Source organism: Microcebus murinus, chromosome X (genome assembly GCF_040939455.1).
Source record: "Microcebus murinus isolate Inina chromosome X, M.murinus_Inina_mat1.0, whole genome shotgun sequence".
Taxonomy (NCBI): Eukaryota; Metazoa; Chordata; class Mammalia; order Primates; family Cheirogaleidae; genus Microcebus; species Microcebus murinus.
The window spans coordinates 10,381,508-10,396,412 of record NC_134136.1 but is presented as its reverse complement, the minus strand read 5'-3'; the positions used below and the strand labels follow the sequence as shown (position 1 = coordinate 10,396,412).

General features: G+C 37.3%; 1 non-coding gene across 1 annotated transcript; it reads right to left on the bottom strand.

The window, feature by feature from the left end:
- Positions 1 to 7,181: 7,181 nt before the first annotated feature.
- On the bottom strand, positions 7,182 to 7,286 carry LOC142866047 (U6 spliceosomal RNA). The gene has a single exon (XR_012916118.1). It is a non-coding gene; the product is annotated as a U6 spliceosomal RNA (small nuclear RNA).
- Between the last annotated feature and the right edge of the window lie 7,619 nt (positions 7,287 to 14,905).

Here is a 14,905-nt window from a genome sequence, read left to right as displayed (position 1 = left end):
CTATTACTGTAGCACCTATGTGTCCACTTAGGTGCTACTCAGTTAATACCAGTTTGCTGGAGAATATATCTGGTGCTTGTTTTTCCATTCTTGGGATACTTCACTTAGTAGTATGGGTTCCAGCTCTAACCAGGAAAATATAAGATGTGCTATATCACCATTGTTTCTTAGAGCTGAATAGTACTCCATGGTATACATATACCACATTTTATTAATCCATTCTTGGATTGATGGGCACTTGGGCTGTTTCCACAGCCTTGCAATTATGAATTGTGCTGCTATAAACATTCGAGTGCAGGTGCCTTTTTTGTAGAGTGTCATTGGATCATTTGGGTAGATGCCCAGCAATGGGATTGCTGGATCAAATGGTAGATTCACTTGTATCGCTTTAAGGTATCTCCATATTGCTTTCCACAGAGGTTGAACTAGTTTGCAGTCCCACCAGCAGTGTAGGAGTGTTCCACTCTCTCCGCAACCACGCCAGCATTTATTGTTTGGAGATTTTTTGATAAAGGCCATTCTCACTGGGGTTAAGTGATATCTCATTGTGGTTTTGATTTGCATTTCCCTGATGATTAGAGATGTTGAGCATTTTTTCATATGTTTGTTGGCCATTCTTCTGTCTTCTTTAGAAAAGTTTCTGTTCAAGTCCTTTGCCCACTTTTTAATGGGGTTATTTGATTTTTTCTTCCTGATTTTCGTGAGTTCTAAGTATATTCTAGTTATCAGTCCCTTATCGGATGCATAGGATGCAAAAATTTTCTCCCATTCTGTAGGTTGTCTGTTTACTTTCATGACTATTTCTTTGGCTATGCAGAAGCTTTGTAGTTTGATCATGTCCCATTTATTTATTTTTGTTCCTGCTGTGATTGCCTTTGGGGACTTCTTCATAAACTCTTTGCCCAGGCCGATGTCTAGGAGAGTGTTTCCAACTTTTTCCTCTAGAGTTCTAATAGTTTCATACCTTAGGTTTAAGTCTGTTATCCAGCGTGAGTTGGTTTTTGTGAGAGGTGAAAGGTCTGGGTCCTGCTTTAGCCTTCTACAGGTGGCTGTCCAGTTTTCCCAGCACCATTTATTGAAGAGGGATTCTTTTCCCCAGCGTATGTTTTTCTCTGCTTTGTCAAAGATTAGATGGCTATATGAGGATGGTTTTATATCAGGATTCTCACATCTGTTCCACTGGTCAATATTCCTATTTTTGTGCCAATACCATATTGTTTTAATTACTACAGCTTTGTAGTATATTATGATGTCTGGCATATTAATGCCTCCCATTTTGTTTTTGTCGCCTAGAATTGCTCTTGATATTCGGGGTCTTCTTTGGTTCCATACGAAGCGTAAAATTATTTTTTCTATATCTGTGAAGAATGCTGATGGGATTTTAATAGGTATTGCATTGAATCTGTAGATCAGTTTGGGTAGTATAGGCATTTTGATAATATTGAGTCTGCCAATCCACGAGCATGGTATGGATTTCCATCTGTTTACATCCTCTGCTATTTCCTTCCTCAGTGTTTCATAGTTCTCCCCGTAGAGGTTTTTTACATCCTTGGTTAAGTATATTCCTAGGTACTTTAATTTCTTTGTTGCTTTTGTGAAGGGAATTGAGTCTTTGATTTGATTCTCAATTAGATTGTCGTTGGTGTATATGAATGCCTGTGATTTCTGTGTATTGATTTTGTATCCTGAGACTTTACTAAATTCATTGATCAGTTCCAGGAGTTTCTTGGTTGAATCCTTGGGGTTTTCTAGATACAATATCATATCATCAGCAAACAGTGAAAGTTTGATATCTTCTGCCCCTATTTGGATACCTTTGATTCCATTTTCCTGTCTGATTGCTGTAGCCAAGACTTCCAGTACTATGTTGAACAGAAGTGGAGATAGTGGGCAGCCTTGTCTGGTTCCAGTTCTAAGTGGGAATGATTTCAATTTTTCCCCATTCAGTCTGATGTTGGCTATGGGTCTGTCATATATGGCTTGTATCATTTTTAGGTATGTTCCTTCTATGCCTATTTTATTAAGTGTTCTTATCATGAAAGGGTGTTGAATTTTGTCAAAAGCTTTTTCTGCATTTATTGAAAGAATCATGTGGTCTTTGTTTTAGTTTCTGTTTATGTGGTGAATTGCATTTATAGATTTACGTATGTTGAACCCTGCGTATGTTACTTATGTTGAACCCTGCATCCCTGGGATGAAGCCCACTTGGTCGTGATTTATTATTTTTTTGATAAGCGTCTAGATTCGGTTAGCTAAGATTTTGTTGAAAATTTTTGCATCTATATTCGTTAGGGATATTGGTCTGTAGTTTTCTTTTTTTGTTGCATCCTTTCCTGGTTTTGGTATCAGAGTAATATTCGCTTCATAAAAGGTGTCGGGGAGGTTTCCGTTCTTCTCGATGTTGCGGAATAGTTTCTGCAAGATAGGTACTAGTTCTTCTTTGTAAGTATGGTAAAATTCAGGTGTGAAGCCATCTGGACGGGGATTTTTCTTTTTAGGGAGATTTTTAGTTGCTGTTTCTATTTCAGCTGTTGAGATTGGTCGGTTCAGGGAATCTATTTCTTCCTGGTTGAGCCTAGGGAGGCTGTGTGTTTCTAGAAATTTGTCCATTTCCTCCACATTTTCTAGTTTGTGTGCATAAAGATTTTTGTAGTATTCACAAATTGTATCTTGTATCTCTTTGGGATCAGTTGTGATATCTCCTTTTTTATTCCTGATGGAGCTTATTAGAGGTTTCTCTTTTCTGCTTTTCGTTAGCTTAGCCAATGGTGTGTCAATTTTGTTTGTTTTTTCAAAGAACCAACTTTTTGTTTTATTAATCTCCTGAATAGTTTCCCTGTTTTCAATTTCGTTTAGTTCTGATTTTATCTTGTTGATTTCACTTCTTCTGCTGGGTTTGGGGTTGGTCTGTTCTTCTTTTTCCAGCTCTTTGAGTCGTTTCGTTAGATTGTCTATTTGTGATCTTCTTGTCTTTTGGTTATAGGCATTTATGGAGATAAACTTTCCTCTCAGAACTGCTTTAGATGTGTCCCAGAGGAGTTGATAACTTGTCTCTCCATTGTCGTTTTCTTCATAGAACTTTTTTATTTCCGTCTTGATTTCTTCATTTACGAAGTAATGATTTAGTAGAAGGTTGTTTAATTTCCACGTTTTTGTGCATAAATGTGAGTTTCTGTTAGGGTTGATTTCTAGTTTTATTCTACTGTGATCTGAGAATGTACATGGTATGATTTCTATTTTTTAAAATTTCTTGAGGTTTTCTTTGTGTCCTAGGATATGGTCAATCTTATAGAATGTCCCGTGAGCTGATGAGAAGAATGTATAATTCAGTGGATTTTGGGTAGAATGTTCTGTAGATGTCTGTCAGACCCAATTGTTCTAGAGTTTTGTTTAAGTCCATTATTACTTTATTAATTTTCTGTTTGGAGGATCTGTCTCGTGCCATCAGTGTGGTGTTGAAATCTCCAGTGATTATGGAGTTGCTATTAATCCATTTGCTTAGCTCCAGTAAGGTTTGCTTTATGAATCTGGGTGCACCTAAGTTGGGTGCATATATATTTAAAATTGTTATCTCTTCTTGTTGGACTGTGCCCTTCACGATTATATAATGACCCTCTTTGTCTTTTACTGCTTTTTTTGGTTTAAAAACTAAATCGTCTGAAATTAGGACTGCCACACCAGCCTTCTTTTGGCTTCTATTTGCTTGGAATATTGATCTCCACCCTTTTATTTTTAGTCTATATGCATCCTTGCAGGTTAGATGTGTTTCCTGAAGACAGCATATACTTGGCCTGTATTTTCTTATCCATTCAGCCAGCCTCTTTCTCTTGGGTGGAGAGTTTAAGCCATTCACATTTATTGAGAGAACTGATAGGTAAGGTAGATTACTGATCATTCTGTTGGGTTGGATGTTGTTGCTATGATTTCTGTCTTGAGCCATTGTAATATCTGGCCTTTAATATCTTTGGGTTTTGGTTGTTTTTATATTCGTGGGTTATTATTATGATGTTCCGTGCATAACACTGTTTTAAGTACTTCTTGTAGGGCTGGTCTTGTCTTGGTGAATTCTCTGAGCCTTTGCTTTTCTGAGAATGTTTTTATTTCTCCTTCATATACGAAGCTTAGTTTTGCAGGGAATAATATTCTAGGCTGGGCATTGTTTTGTTTCAAAAGAGTGAGAATGGGGCCCCAGTCTCTCCTTGCTTGTAAGATCTCATTAGAAATGTCTGATGTTATTTGAGTTGGCTTTCCCTTGTATGTTACTTGCTTCTTTTGTCTTACAGCTCTTAGAAGGGCCTCTTTAGTTGATACTTTGGTCAGTCTGATGACTGTATGTCGTGACGTCTTCCTGTTTGCATTGAATCTCCCAGGGGTCCTCTGAGCTTCTTGAACTTGTATATCAAGATTTTGAGCAAGACCTGGGAAATTTTCCTCTATTATATCTTCAAACAGCTTGTCCAACCCTTGAGTGTTCTTCCCCTTCTTGTAATCCTATGACCCTCCCATTAGGTTTCTTCACATAATCCCACAGCCCTTGTAGGCTTTGCTCTTTTCTCTTGTTTCTCTGCTCTATTTCTGTGACTGATTTATTTAATTGGAGGGTATTATCTTTAAGCTCTGAGATTCTTTCTTCTGTTTGATCTACCCTTTCTTGAGATTTTCCACTGTATTTTGTAGTTCTTTGAATTGATTCTTCATTTCCAGTAGTTCGGTTACACTTTTCTTCATTGTGTCTATTTCTTTTCCCATATCCTGGAGGCTTTTTGTGGTTTCTTTGTGTTGGTTATTGAGTTGTTGTTTCACCTTGGTGAGTGTTCTTATGATCCACATACGAAATTCCTTTTCTGTCATATTGGTTGCCTGATTTTGGTCGGTGTCCGTTTCTAGGGGCTGGTGCTCCTCTTTGGGGGTGTGTTTTCCTTTTGGTTCTTCATATTTCCTGAGTTCTTTCGCTGATTTCTTCCCATGTCGATCAGTTGTTTTTTCTTTCCTTAAGTTATTGTTTGGGTATTCACACACCTTGTTTAGTTTCTGAGGCGTTAGGTGGTGTCTGTAGGTGAAATTGGACCACTCCCTGTATATTGAGTCAGTGGGTGCCATGGAAAGGCTGTGCAAGATGCCGTCCCTGTCAGTAGGTGGCGTTTGCTTGGAGTAACAGGCTATACTGTTGATTTTGTGTCCTGTTAACAGCTCTTGTTCTGGGCGGAGCTGGGTTGGGTAAGCCTGCCCTCAGGCCGTTAGCAGGGGTCAAAGTTCCGTTCTCTGCTTCCAGGGAAAGCTGTCAGGGCGGGGCTGGAATGGTCCTGCTCAGCCAGAAAGTCTGTGTGTGGGGGTGGGGTTGTCTGAGACCCGCAGTCTGGAGCGGGCCTGGCTTCTTTCCACCCTCCCCAACTCCGCAGCTACTCCTGGGCCTCTGCCAGCAGGCCAGACCACAAGCCACCAGGCCTCCCCGGACTGTGATGCCGGCGGGGAGGTTCCCTGCACAGGAAGGCTACCTGGGTTGGACGCATGGCCTCCTCCTGGGAGGAGGGTTGCCCTCGAGGACGCTAATCCTCCCCTGGAGGCACACACACCTCAGTAGGCTGTTCACTTATAACCCTTCTGTGCCCCAGGCAATGCTAGCTCTTGGTGCAGGGGATCCAGTCTGCAGGTCCGACCTCTGGGTCCCAGAGTTCAAACTGTATCCCCACCAGGGAGAGGATTTCCGGTCCCAATTCACCCACAGGGAGCCCAAGCTGGGTCTATGTCTCTCAGCCTCTGAGTCGGCACCGTTCTCCTGGGAACACGGTGCCAGCAGCACCTGGGAGGGCGGGCGGGTAGGGAGCTCACAGTCTGAGTTCCCCTGAGTCAACTATATGGTCCCAAGAGGGAAAGTCCCGTTCCCTGGAGGTGCCTCTGGCTGGTGGCTGTATTGTCTCTCTGGGCAGCCGGGGGTAGGGTCGGCGAAGGGGAGGAGGGGGCAATATGGCGCCTGCCATGCGGCTCGGGTCTGTGCACATGGAGGTGCCCGGAGGAAGTTGGGAACCTGGTGCCACGTCTGCTACAGGCTCACCGCTGGCTGGCGGCGGCGGTGGTCTCTGGGCTGGTGTCCGCAGGTCTCTCCACCTGCTGGGGAGCCCACCAGCAGTCCCAAATGCAGGGGAGGGGAAACAGCAAATCCACCTACCCTTCCCGCTGGTCTCCGGGCTGCTCCAGTGGTCTCAGCCTCCAGTTCCCCTCCGTAGCCTCCTCCCGTGGAGTCTCCCGGGGTCTCAGGTACCCCTCCTTCTGGCCCTTGTCCGCTGTATGCTCATCTTCTTGCTTCTTTCCTCTAATTCCTGCTAGAATCTGTCTTTTTTGCAGAGACACTCTGTCTGGCCGTGTTATTCGTCCGCCATCTTGCTCCCAACATTATAAAATATTTTTAATTAAAACATGCACATTGTTTGTATAGACATAATGCTATTGTACACTGAATAGACTACAGTACAATGTAAGCATAACTTTTTTTTTTTTTTTGAGACAGAGTCTCACTTTGTTGCCTAGGCTAGAGTGCTGTGGTGTCAGCCTAGCTCACAGCAACCTCAAACTCCTGGGCTCAAGCAATCCTCCTGCCGCAGCCTCCCAAGTTGCTGGGACTACAGGCATGCATCACCATGCCCGGCTAATTTTTTCTATATCTATTAGTTGGCCAATTAAGTTCTTTCTATTTATAGTAGAGACAGGGTCTCGCTCTTGCTCAGGCTGGTTTCGAACTCCTGACCTTGAGCAATAGCCCACCTCGGCCTCCCAGAGTGCTAGGATTACAGGCATGAGCCATCACGCCCGGCCAAAGCATAACTTTTATATGCACCAGGAAATCAAATAAAGCTGTATGACTCACTTTATTGCCATATTCACTGCGTTTACAGGTGGTGTGGAACTGAATCCGTAATATCTCCAGAGATATGACTAAATTTGTGTTGCCTCTGGCAGTTTACATACTTCTCTACATTTTAGTATCCTCATGTTTACATAGGGATGATTATAATGATAATGATCTCATAGGATTTTAGTGATTACTAAGTGATATAGTATATGTAGAGCACTTAGGAAAATGGTATAAAGTAAGCATCAACTATCTTTATAATAATTATAATAAATGTTTTTAATACCCTTCCCAGAAATAATGTGTATCTATGTGTCACCTTTTTTTTTTCTTTTGTTTTGTGGAACACTTTACAAATTTGCATGTCATCCTTGTGCAGGGGCCATACTAATCTTCTCTGTATCATTCCAAATTCAACATATGTTTTACTGAAGTGAACTTGTGTCATGTTTTTGATAGGCTTCAATATATACAATTTGATTCATGAAAAATTAATGTAGGACAAAACTTCTTTTAGTCTAGTCCCCTAACTCTTTTTATGAGAAGTTAAGGAGATTCAGACCCAGACAACTTGTTGGTAATAAGCTAAGTGTAGATCACAGATCTATAGATTATAATATCAGTGCCTTCCCAATTCATTATTCAATTCTTCAGGTTGTGTTCAAGTTCATATCAGATTCTATTGCACTTTGGACCTAAAGGGTATATATGATCTCTTGGATGTAGTGAAGAATTAACTTCCAATCTCATACCAGGCATAAGCTTTGCTGAACTCAAATCTACTTCAGCCATATTTCTACATGTTTAATGAAAGATGGAGCCAATAATTTGTTGATGAAGTCATATAATTAATCTGGGCTTCATACATTTGACTCATTCCATTTTAGCAGGGAGGTAAATAGGCAATATTTCCCAGAAGTCCCATAGGAACCGAAGGATTATTCTTATTTGCCTTATACTGTACTGGGACATCATTTGCTCTCCAAATTCCTAAAGTTTTTTGCTCATAAGCACTTGTATTTCAAGCTCGGATTACTCTATTGTGTACTAATTTAGTGCATAATATCATAATCTATTTGATGTAGAGACCTTAAATCCATAGGAGATGTTAGGGGCCATATTTATGCATTTCAATAAACATTAAGTACCTACAAAATCCAAGGAATTTGGTTAAGTCTGTATAGAATACATGATGAAAAGTGCATATCTCTTGACCTTAAGAAGCCTCCTTTCTAAAAAAGAAGTTAAGGCAAGGGCACAAATAACTGTACCCGTAGGCATAATATGAAGATATTGAAAGAAAGGTTCTGAATAGTATTCAGCTGAGAAAAGTAAATACAAATTGTGTGTGTGGGGACTGAAAACAAAATCGTAGATGAAATATAATTTGAAATATGTTTATAAAGACTGAGTAGAAAATAAATAGGCAGAAGTGACAAGGAAAGGAATTATGGGCAGAAGGAACATTATTAAACAAAGGCACTAAGACAGAAAGAAAATTAAATGTGCTTTGGGTATTTGGAGTTGACCTTTTAGGTTGGGACATAATACATATGAATGAAAACTGAGAAATAAGCATGAAAGGCTCAGAGAGGCTAGACTATTGAGCACCTTGAATGTCAGGTTGAATAGTTTGGAATTAATTATAAAAGTTTTGAGAAAGTTTATGAACAGTGACATAGTTATACCTTATACCTATCACTACCTTGTATCTTAAGATGTCTCAGGTAGTAGTATGTAGCATAGTTTGTACCAGGAGATAACTTAACACAGAGAAACAGTAATAATCCAGGAGTGGTAGGAGATTAGGGCTTGAATTAATATGGTAGCAGAGAAAATGGAATTAACCATTACAGAGGTGGAATTTGTGGATCTTGACAAGTGATTTCATGTGGGAAGTGAGGATAAGCTACATGTTAGGTGACTCTCTTGTTTTGTCCTAGGGAGAGTGGGGAAATAGTGGTACCATTATTAAAAATATAAAGAGGAAATGCCTGCTTATTTGTATGGTGCTTACTATAACATTATGTTTGACTAGTTTCTTAATAAAGAAAGAGTCGGTATAGGGTAGTGGTTAAGAGTATAGCCTATGAAGTCAAATTTTGTGGGTTCAAATCCTGGTCCCACTGCTTTCTAGTTTTATGACCATGGGAAAGTTGTGTAAACTCTCTAAGCTTCAGTTTCCTCAGTCCAAAAATTGGGAGTGTTGATAATAATAGTAATTAATTTAGAATGTTTCTGTTAAGATTAAGTTTTAATCTATACAAGTGTGTAGAACATTATCTGACACTTAAATTATTATTTAAGAAAATGGCAAATGTCCTATTAAGAAATATGTTTATGTGTTCCACTTGAATCAATAACAGAGAATATGTATTAATATAGTAAGTTACTTTGGAGATACTAACAATTAGCTCTTGTTCTCATAAGAGGCACTAGTATATAAGATATATATATATATATATATATACATATTAAAAACCATTTTGAAGAAAAATATGAATAAGAAAAGAAGGAGCAATACACAAGATTTTAAAAATGAGCTATTAATGTTGTCCATGAAACTCTTTTAAAGCCCAAACTCTTTTGCTTGGTATAGAATATTATAAGGACTTATTAGCTATTTTGCATATTAAAACTCTCCAACAAATTGTTTCCACCCTACTACTGAACATCAAAAAATGTGAAGTGCAAGGGTTAACAAACTTAAACATATAAAGAGTCATGAAATGGACTGTTTCCGCTTCCCATCTGGCTTTTATCAATTGTAAGTCAGTTTCAGAAGGACTGCTACACAATCAAAACACACAAGCCTCCCTAGTCAGATAATTCAATTTTATAAATGAATTACTTATGTGCCTATAAGTAAATACATTCCTATGCATAAGGATATCGGCTGCTGTCAATGAGATAATCAAATCCAGGGGAAAAGGCTATCCTTGTAAACACTTTAAACTCAAATGGCCCCAAATTTCTGGGGTATGATAAGTCCAATCAGAAACATTTTAGTCTTACAGAAAGGGCAAGGAACAAAAAGCTGTTCAGCACAGAGACACAAGGTCAGCAAAACAGTCTTTAGAAGAGAGCCATTTATTTTGTTAGAGAAAGCAAATCAGTTTTTTTTAATGAAACCTTGCTATTCTATACTACTTCAATGTATGGAAAATATGTTTTCATGCCAAAGGAAATTGAACATTGCCCCAGCAGGTGACTATGATCTTCAAAAGATAGCAAAAAATAAAGGAAAGAGTTTTGGAGTCTGACAAACCTGACTAAGTATCCTGGCGCTGCTACTTACCAGCTGTGTGACCTTGGGCAATTTATTTAACCTCCCTGGTCTTCACTTTCTTCATTTGTATAATGGAAGAAATAGCATATATCTCTCAAGGTTAGACCAAGGATGAAGTAATAACATATTTGTAAGTTACCTGGTATAGTGCCTGATACATAGAAGGTACCCAATGAATAGTAACTCTTCAAATTTGTTCTTTGTTGACTCTACAATTTACCCCAAGTAACTTAACATCTTGGCCTTTGTCTACTTTCTGTGAAGTGAACAAAATGATGAGCTATGTAGCAAGATAAATGTTGAAATAAGTATCCTGATGTATATGTAGGGAATATTAGTTTATGTATGTTAATACACAAAATCATACTTCAAGTTTGTGGAACAATTTTCATTTTCCCAAGAGCTTTCACATACATTAAATTAATCCACACAACAAACTTGTGAGATTGACAGGGCATGTGTTTGTATCCCATTTGACAGATGAAAAAATTAAATCTTGAAGTGATTACTTCCTGCTTGCCCAAATACATGCAACTGAAACAAGAATTCAGATCCAATATTCTGTCATGACAATCAAAGTGACACATGACCGATGCTTTGTCTAAAATGCTATGCAACCTCTGTTTTTGGCTTTGCATGAAATTTCTCCTTTTTAAATTTTTGCAAGTCAGGAAGGTACATTGAGATCACTTGTAAAACAATTTTAAACAAATACAAGATATTGTGCTTTAAAATCTTACAAAAATGTTCACTTTTAATTGTAAAATAATCCTTATTCATATAAGCTAAATTGTATAAATACATTTTTAAAAATCCTATAACACCTCAGTTAATACATGTTACTAATTAATAATACTGACAGCCTAGCCATATTTCTATATCTGTTGCCTTTTTATATTTGTTTTGTGTGTATCCTTAGCTATTTCCTGGTAATCAATGATAAAATTCCAATGTAATTATTCTAGGCTATGAGTTATAAATATCTAATGGAAATATGTTAGCTTACCTAATAAAAACATTTATAGTATTTTAAGAGAGTTTGATTTTAACTTTCCAGAAGTAAGATTTTGTAAATATGGCTATTATTGTTTTTAAAATGTTCTTTTTGATATATAATTGTTATACACATTTATGAAGTACATGTGATATTTTGATACATCCACACAACATATATTGATCAAATCTGGGTATTTAGAATATCCATCACCTTGAACATTTATCATTTATTTACGTTGGAAACATTTCCAATCTTCTCTTCTAGCTATTTTGAAATATACAATATATAACCATAGTCACCCTGTTGTGCTATTGAACACTAACAGTCCTTCTATCTAACCATATGCTTGTACCCACTAACCAACCTTTCTTCATTATACATCCACTTTCCATCCTCTAGTAACTATCATTCTACTCTTTAGTTTCATGAGATCAACATTTTTAGCTCCCACATATGATTGAGAACATGTAATATTTATCTTTTTGTACCTGCCTTATTTCACTTAATAGAATGACTTTCAGTTCCATCCATGTTCCTATAAATTACAGGATTTCATTCTCTTTCATGAGTGAAGAGTACCCCATTGTATATCTACATACCACATTTTTTAATCCATTCACTCACTGATGGACACTTAGATTGATTCCATATCTTGGCTATTCAAGGCTGAAATGAACATCAGGGTGCAGATATTTCTTTAACACACTTATTTCATTTCCAATGGATAAATACATGGTAGTGGGATTGATGGATTGTGCGGTAGTTCCATTTTTAGCTTTTAGAGAAACCTACACACTGTTTTCCATAATGGCTGTTTTAATTTACATTACCATTGACCATGTACAAGAGTTCCCTTTTTGCTACATCATGGCAAGAATTTATTAATTTTTGTCTTTTTATTAATAGCCATTCTAACTGGGGTGAGATGATATTTCATTGTGGTTTTAATTTGCATTTCCTTGATGATTAGTGATGCCAAGCATTTTTTCATATGCTTGTTAGCCATTTGTATATCTTCTTTCAGAAATATCTATTTAGATCCTTGCCCACTTTTTAATCACTTTGTTTTTTTTTCTGTTGAGTTGTTGAAGTTCCTTATATACTCTGGCTATTATTCCTTTATTGGATGAACAGTTTGCAAATATTTTATCCCATTCTGCAGGTTGTCTTTTTACTGTGTTGATTGCTTCCTTTGCCTTGCAGAAGCTTTTTTTTTGGCTATTATTTTAAATTAGCCTATACTGGCAGTCAGGAGGCTTAGATGTGTTACCTCTAACCCTTTTGCCCCAATAATTTCTCATAAACTCCAATTTACTCATTGATGAAATGAGGTGGGGTCACTTTCACGCCCCCCCCCCCGAATTTAAACAAGTCTACAAGATACTAATTATCTTAAGCCATTTTTGCTGCTACAATGAATTACCTAAGACTAGGTAATTTATAAAAATAGAAATGTATTTGTCTCAGTTCTTGAAGCTGGGAAGTCCAAGATCAGGGCATCAGCATGTTCAGTTGTCTGGTGAGGGCTGCTAACCTCTTCCAAGACAGTGCCTTGTTGCTGATTCCTCTGAAAGGGAGGAATGCTGTGTCCTCACATGGCAGAAAGTGGAAGGACAAGAGAGTTAAAAATTGCATGAAGCCTCTTTTATAAGGGCTTTATTCCCATTCACATGAAAAAGGGCTCTCATGACTTCATTCCCTCTTAAAGGTCTACCTCTCAATACTATCCCATTGACCATTAAGTTTCAACACCTGAATTTTGGAGGAGATACATTCAAACCATATCATTAGTCAAATATAATTTATAACATTTAGTAAAATGTATTTACTAAGCCAATATTTTCCACATTAGCACAGAGTTTCACAGATTTTAAATCTCAATTTATACAAATACTCAAGGTTTTCTAGAAATGGTGTGTGAATTTCTGGATAATTGAATTTTGGGATAACAGGGCTATCTAAAATTTCATTTTAATTCTTTTTGTAGAAAATCATCATTCTATGTGTATCTGAGTTGACATCTCTTTAATTGCAAGTATATGTTAGTTTGGTAAACTTTGTTGTAAGTAGTTACAAAAGAAAGCATCATATAACAGGCATATCGTGAATTATTAAGACTATCATTGGAATCCTCTTACAAAGAAGATACAATGCAGATCATAGATATAGTTTTATATTTAGGGAAGGCCTAATAAGGAGGACAATTGTCATTCTTTGGAGCAGCAGGAAATAGGCCCAATAAATTATATAACCTTGCTGGCTGGTATCTATGGCCTCCTATAGAAGAGAAGATATTATTGTGAGAAAGGAGGAAAATATAATAGAAAGGGATTTCTTTATCATTCAATTGTCTGCCTTTTCTCAACCAAAATATTTCAAACACTTATAATACAAATAATAGTGAAAATAGGAGTCAAGTGTAGGAGGGAGTAAGTGAAAACTATGACTCACATTAGCAAAGGATCACAAGATCCTTTGAGAAGACATACAAAATGAATTCGGACTTGAACAAATTAGCACACTTTTGGCTCTAGAATAAAGAGCCAAAGAACAAAAATATGGGTTTGAATCTTGGCTCTGCTATTTACCTTCTAGGTAACCTTATAGAGATTGTCACTCTCAAATTCAGTTTTCTCACCAGTACAATGGTCATATTTATAATCCAAGACTATGGTAGGATTAAATAAGGCAATGACTCAATATGCTTACCATAGTGCCTGACACATATTAAGAACTGAGTAAATGTTAGCTGTCATGGCACAGACATTTTACTGCTTACCAAACATTCATGTGCTCCTCCACATTTTCTATCCCTTTTGTAGTTAGGTAAGGCTGTGCTGTATTATAAGTTCTTGCCCATAAACTGTAAGTGAAAGTGATGTATATTACTTCTGGGCCCAACCCTAAAAAGGTGAATATGACATATTCATGTTTTTCTGTTCCTCTGCCTTATTAATAAAGGAGGCCATGGGTTCCAAATAGTATAGTTATAAGATGGTTGAACCTCAGCCAGTCTGAGCATTGAATAACTGAATAAGAAATAGAGGCCCCTACTGATCCATATAGGATATGTAGCATGAGTGAGAATTAACTTGCATTTCTAAGCCACTGAGATTTGGGAGTTGTCGTTAGATAGCATAGTATAGTCTATCCTGACTAATTTAGTTATCATCATCATCATAATCATTATCAACAGTCAAGGCTGGGTAATGATATAGTGAAAAGTACAAAGGGATAGAATGAAATATACCTGGGTTCCAGACTTGTTTCTCTCATTAACTATGTGACTAGAGGCAAGTCATTAAACTGTTTTATGTCTCAATTCAGATCGCTGAGAAATAGAGATAATATTATTAGTCCTTCTTCACAGGTTGTTGTGAGGATACAATATAGGTAACTATCCTTTGAAAAGTTGACATAATATGGAAATATGAAGGATTATTATTATTGTTTTGTTTGAAAATATTATGAGAACCTTTCGAAGGAACCAAAGGGGAGTAGGTCTACATAAGAATGTGTATTAAATTTGATCTATCCTGGATCAAGGTTAATACTCTGTCCATGTTTGTGCTTTACTTTTTTTATAATACAAAAGAATTATTTAAACCATGAAAAGGGATCATAGAAAGAGTTTACTTATTAATTAGTACTAGGAAGAGAAACATAATCTTGCATAAGATTTAATTTACCTACACATTTCTCAGTATTACAGCATATTATAATTGGAAATTACTTTATATATTATCAATCTACTCTAAAAGCTCCCATTTTA